Source organism: Echinops telfairi, unplaced genomic scaffold (assembly GCF_000313985.2).
Source record: "Echinops telfairi isolate 266 unplaced genomic scaffold, ASM31398v2 ScPeMD7_2010;HRSCAF=2546, whole genome shotgun sequence".
Taxonomy (NCBI): Eukaryota; Metazoa; Chordata; class Mammalia; order Afrosoricida; family Tenrecidae; genus Echinops; species Echinops telfairi.
In genome coordinates this window covers 8,317,743-8,324,675 of record NW_022105908.1, presented here as the reverse complement: position 1 = coordinate 8,324,675, position 6,933 = coordinate 8,317,743, and positions in this window count along the sequence as shown.

Genomic DNA, 6,933 nt, shown 5'->3' with positions numbered 1-6,933 from the left:
TCTCTCAGTCAAACTGTTCATTAAAAAAAAGGTTTAGATAAATCTATGCATACCTTTGTAAGTCCTGCTGACACAAGCCAACTTCAGTCAGCACCAAATGTGGCCCACAAAGTTTTAGGGAGCAAGGCAAAAACCTCCTCCCGTAAGGAAAGCAGACGTGTTGTCCCCACCAGGGATCAAATGAGCCACTGCAGGTAACACAGTGATTCCCTGGTTCTCTCAGATCCTCACTTTCTATGGTCCAGTCAAGGGTATCCAAAAGTATTGCTCCCGAAGAAGCAGCGTCCACACGGAGGAAGCACACCGTCATCAGTCACCGAAGGATCGTGAAGCACGCAATCTAGGATCAGTATCAGAGCCGACTGCGTGAGGGTCTGGTGTGCAGAAGACGACAGAAGACAGCAGAAGCCCAAGACCCGTTTGTGGAACTACACAGGACATAAGCCTCCGGTGAACTCCCTCCTTCCACAACTGAGGGACAGGAGGAAAGTGGTTCCTACACAGAGCGTGTTAGAGAGCTGCGTATAGAAGATCAAAGGCATACACTTGGCTTGAACAGTTAAACTTTGTCAGCAGATCCCCCCTTTGATCTGGTTTCCAAATTTTTCAGTATTTTTTTGGTTTATTCTGTTGTGTTTGGTTTTGTTTGTACATATCCGAGGTGTAAGGTCATTGGGGGTCACCCTCTTGAAGTTGTGTTATATGCTTTTTCATTTTTCCGTATATGAAACCCAGGATTGATGAACCTATAGAGAGAGCAAGTACAATACGGGACTCAGGGGGAGGGGGGAACAGTGGTGGTGGGAGGAGGGGGGTGACGGGGAGACGACGTCAAGGAGTCCATGTAGAAAAGGAATGTTTGGAAACTGATTGTGGTAACAAATGCCCAATTCTGCTGGATGTGATTGAACGATGGAACGATTTGACATATGTATTCATTCCCAAATAATAACCAAAAAGTATTTCTCGCTGTTGGGTAAACGAAAAATGACACTTCCATGTGGACAAAATCTCTCTCTTTAGTAGATTAACTGGAGTACCAGAATTTGGGAGAAGTAGATGCAGATCCCTTATGAGGCCCTGAAACATGGGCCGTGGCAGGGAAGGTGTGAGACAAGCCCTTGCTTTGCAATGTCCATAACCTGAGAAGCTGTGGAGGTTTTAGTACCATGGGGACAGAGAGGCTATTGCAGACTTGTGGGGTTAATTGCAGACAGTGGGGCTCCTGTATCTACTACAATGCTGCATGGTTCCCTATTAATTAAATAAGGGTTGGTCCCCCATTTGAATTTATAGCCCCTACTATAAATGTATCCCCATAGCCACTTTATTTGGGCTCGGGCAGAGCTGATAGCAAGATACCAGGCTTGACTTTTAATTTAAGATAGTCCTTCCTAATTGTCTATGTTTTTTACAATAATAACAAATCCCAGGGACTCCAGACTGGGGGACCTTGGGTTTATTCCCAAATTGAGGTTTAGATCGCTGTATCCACAAGATTGGAATTGCTATCATTATAAAGACATAAGGTTGTTTTCAGCTTGGTTTATTTAGCCTTTTGTTCTAAGGCTAGGGCCTGTCTTCCAAACTAAAGTGGTTAATTATGAAGTTTCAACATTGTCCCAATTTAATTGATGTTACTTAACTAAGTCAGCTAATTCAGGGTATAGTTCTACAAAAATAGAATCAAACGCTATCTGGGCTCTTTGAATGCTTCCAGAGAGGCTCAGTTAAATGATCTCTGTAATTATAAGTATTTTCATTCTTTTCTTACTTGCAAGCCTGAACTTTACCCCAATTTTACAGGGAAAAACTTTAGGAAGATATTCAATTAAATTTGCTATATCAGCTTTAGTGTGACATCAATCTGAGGCATGTGGACAATGATTTCTTAAATTATTTCCAATTAGCAACCTTTGTCCCCTTTGAGCATCCCCAGGTAGGGGTTCCCTGTTGGGCGGCTAAGCACATGGTCAGTCATTGGAAACCACCAGCCGCTCTGTGCATTCTTACTCTCAGGTTGTCCCTGGGGAGCACCCACAAGAGAAAAAAAGAAAGAAAGAAGCTTCCCGTTTATTTCTGGCTAGCCTGGGAGGTTCAGTTTTTAAATTTGCTTCAAAAAAATAATCTTGTGTGCTTAAAACTACCATAATATGGCCACTGATCAGTGCAAGCCCCTTTTGAGGTCCTGAGCAGAGTTAGTGCCTTAATCCTTGACCATATGTAAAGTGGATCTTCCAGAAGGGAATGTGCCATTTTCTTTAGAAGGGGGTTGTGATTCTATGATGCTCACCTTCCCGACACAACCGCTGAAGACAAAGCGGGTGAATAAGCAAAAGTGGTGAAGAAAGCTGATGGTGCCCGGCTATCAAAAGGTATAGTGTCTGGGGTCTTAAAGGCTTGAAGGTAATCAAGCTGCCATCTAGCTCAGAAGCAACAAAGCCCACATGGAAGAAGCACACCAGCCTGTGCGATCACAAGGTGTTGAAGGGATCAGGTATAAGGCATCATCAGAACAAAAATCTTACCATAGTGAATGATGGGGGGAGTGCGGAGTGGAGACCCAAAGTCCATCTGTAGGCCACTGGAAATCCCCTTGCAGAGGGGTCTTGGGGAGGAGACGAGCCAGACAGGGTGCGATGTAGCAACAATGAAAAATACAACTTTCCTCTAGTTCCTAAATGCTTCCTCCCTTGCCTCCCCGCCCCCCCCCGCCCCACCTGACTATCATGATCCGAATTCTACCTTGCAAGTCTGGCTAGACTAGATGATGTACACTGGTACAGATACGAACTGGAAACACAGGGAATCCAGGGCAGATGATCCCTTCAGGACCAGTGGTGTGAGTGGTGATACTGGGAGGGTAGAGGGAGAGTGGGTTGGAAAGAGGGAACCGATTACAAGGATCTATATGTGACCTCCTCCCTGGGGGATGGACAACAGAAAAGTGGGTGAAGGGAGACATTGGACAGGGCAAGATATGACAAAATAATAATTTATAAATTATCAAGGGCTCATGAGGGAGGGGGGAGCAGGGAGGGAGGGGAAAAATGAGGACCTAATGCCAGGGTCTTAAGTGGAGAGGAAATGTTTTGAGAATGATGAGGGCAATGAATGTACAAATGTGCTTTACACAATTGATGTGTGTATGGATTGTGATGAGTCATATGAGCCCCTAATAAAATGATTAAAAAAACAAACAAAACAGGAGCTGATACCAAGGGCTCAAGTAGAAAAAAAATGTTTTGGAAATGATGATGGCAACTTATTTACAAATATGTTTGACACAATTGCTGTACAGATTGTTATAAGAGCTGCAAGAGCCTCCAATAAAGTGATTATTAAAATTTTAAAAAAAGAAGGGGGCTGTGGTAGTTACATAATCTAGTGTCAACTCGAGACTATTAAGAGTGAAGGGGTAGAGTTTAGCCTGTCAATCAGGTCACAGCTTGATGACCTCATTTGGAGGCGCAATGGAGACAGAGTTCACTGGAGGTCAGATACACTCACCCCCTGTGAGGCATTCCTGTTGACAAGCCACATGGAGCTATGCTGATGGATCCAGAGCCCTGGAGCTAGAGGAGCCACAAGACTTTCCACCGACCGGCCTGTTTTCTTCCTGCATTCGGTGTCATTGCATGTGTTACGTGAGTCTAAAGAGGACTTTATGAACTAGTATAGACATATGGGGTAATATCAGACTCATGGACTTGATCTGGACAGGGCTGGGATGTTTTGTTAATGTACAATTCTCTCTTACACACACATGAGTGTCTATGAATTTGTTTTTCTAGTCAACCCAGACTAACCCAGGGGCCTCCCTATTTTGCCAAGTACTAGCACGTGCCAACAAGAAGGTGTACTGGGCCCACACGCAGTGTTCAGAGAAACAAAAACAGAACAGGCCGGTGTAGGAAATTACACTTTTCACCCATAGGATGACCCACTCACCACGTTTCTACCCCCCAAATAAGCGAAACACAAGGGGAAACCAGAAACAAAAGCTCAAAAGCTCAAAAAGCACACTGAAAACCTACACTTGCAAGGGTCTGTCAATAATCTGTCAGGAGCTTTGCCCCGTGTAAGACCCGAACACCACAGTCAACACCTGATCAAACTGTTTGCAAAAAGGAAAGAAACCGGCTTGAATAGATGCAGCCAGTAGAGGGAACCCTTGTAACGCTAAAACCCCAGTTGCAACCTGGAACATTACCATCTTGCCAGCGCCCAAGGAGTCTGAAAAAGGAGGTGGGGCAAGGAGGAGCATGCAAAGGAGTGCTTTATTGTCGTGTGAGTTCTGGTCTATGTCCCTCTGGTGTTTCTGTAGATGACTCTGAAAAGCCTGCTGACTACACCAATTGTATTAGAGAACAAAACCCTTACTTTGCTGAAGGAAATCCCCAGGGACTTATGAGGCCCAAATAGTGCAGGAATGGGAGATGGGAAACCACATGGATCTCTGGGAATACAGGTCACAACTAATCATAGTGCTGGAGGGGGTCGAATAAAGTCACAACCTTCTTAGTGGTGTATAGTCTTTAAAGTCAGTTCCAGGTGAGACAAGGTGAAGGGTACTGTTAAACAATATTGCTTACCACTATGCAGCACATACATTGATTGCCTAAAAAAGACAATGGCAAGAAATAGGATCGGAATTCCTTCTTACAAAACAATACCACAGTGGTTATTTTCACCCGCAGTTTATTAACAATGACTCTGCTCGGAGTATTAGCTCTCTGGAGGAAATACAGAAACAGGTTTTGCATGAAGTATTACTTTGCTCACAGTGTAGGAAACTGGACTCTTTGAGGTCTTCACCTTCTTTAGCTCAACCTCCAAGAAGTACAGTTAGCAAGAACGACAAGACTTCATCTGGCGTGCTTTGGCCTTGTTCTCAGGAGAGATCAGTCGCTGGAGAAGGACATCGTGTTTGGGCAAGTGGTGGACCAGCAACAAGAGGAAGGCCCTGGACAAGATGACGCAGTGGCTGCAATCATGGGCTCCAACCTGAGGACAATTGGGAGGGTGGTGCAGGCTGTGTTTCTTTCTGCTTACACACGGGCACTAGGAGGGGGAACCCACTCAACATGAGTCAGAACCCACCGGATGGTTTCTACCAACCACAACCACAACCACAGCAATCTCAAATAAACGGATTTCCTTGGCAGCAAAAGTAACATCTGGGGGCAACATCATGTTGAATTTCTAAGAAGCCGTTAAAAGCTAGGTGGAAGGTTGCCTCTGAGCTGTGGGAGTTAGCTCAGTAGACAGCAGAGGCCTCTGTTTTGATTTTAAATCTCTTATACTCTCCACAGTTATTGAGAATGTTGAAAGGAGTATGTGGGTGCATTGGGGCAAGAGAGTAACTAGTGGCATCAATCAGAACAACAATTAAAATGGGGAAACATCTACTTAAAATGCTCCTTTGGAGACAGAAACAATAGCAGATTCAATTGTTAGATGCTGATGAGTTGGTTCTGCCTCACCTGGATCCTACATAGAACAGAAGGAAGCTGCCCAGTCCTGCACCGCCCTCACAAACATTGTTATGTTTGAGCCCATTGTTGTATCCACTGTCCATCCAGCTCCTTGGGGGCCTTTCTCTTTTTCACGGACCCTCTGTTTTACCAAGCTTCTTGTCCTTCTTCAGGGACTAGTACCTCTTGATAATGGCCAAAGGAGGAGGGCTACAATCTTGTCATCCTTGCTTTTGAGGAACATTCTGGCAGCACTTCTTCCAAGACAGATCTGCTCCTTCTTCTGGTGTATTGGCTAGTCTTCTCCAACACCACAATTCCACTGCATTGATTCTCCTTCACTCTCCCTTCTTCACTGTCCGGCTTCCACATGCCTACGAGGTTGTGTCGGGTATTAGCCCCCACAACCGAATGGGTCCAATAGAATGTGTAATTGAGGGGTAAAACCCAAGAGACATCAGACAAGATAAAGAATGCAAGTGCTCACCTCCTGGACCGCCATGACTTCAGGAGCCAGGTCTGGGCAGAGAGAGAGAGAATATGTTTCCAATAGAGGCTTGTATACTCTCTAGGGGCCTGCAAGCCCCCTAATTACAGGTAACCACATAGGTAACAAAGTGGGCTGGACTGTAACCCTAAAGGTCCCTGAGTACATCTGAGGAGTAACCTAACACCAGTGCCAAAGGGACAGGTCAGGGGGAGTTGCTGAGCAATAGCACAAGTCTGCCTCTTTAGTTAAAGCTGCCGGCTAGATGGCAATAAGCCACGTGCTTGTAAGAGGTAACCTTATGGTAGCACTATGATGGGAGGATTTGGTGGGGAATAGTATTAATGATGAGAATGTGATTGGGACTCACCTCCAACTTACAAGGGCGAAGGCCTCCCTCCACCCCAGAAACCAAGCCTGCCAGGCTTCTTAATGCATGAGCATGAAGGATTCATCCGTATACTTTCTTTCCAATTTCTGTTTCCCACAAGGTTTGTTGGAAATACCATTTTAATATGTACTTTAGTTTCTTGACCACTACTTCCTTAGACATGGATGGTAGATGCAAATAAAATGAACTCTTTGGCAACTTCGATATTTCCTTGACATATCTTCATGCTTCTTACTGGTCTAGTTGTGAGGATTTTTGTTTTCCTTACATTGATATGTAATCATACTGTAGTCTGCAGTCTTTGACCATCATCAGCAAAGGCTTTAAGACCTCGTCACTTTGAGCAAGGTTATGCACTCTGCATCTCCCAGGTTCTTTTTTTTTTTTGTTGACATAATTATAGCAGTGTTTATTAAACAAAATATATCAAAATGCAAAGCTATATTCTATCAGTTCTATATATTTTTTCTATTATTTTTTTATTTTTTATTTTTTTAACATTTTATTAGGGGCTCATACAACTGTTATCCCAATCCATACACACATCAATTGTGTAAAGCGCATTTGTACATCGTTTC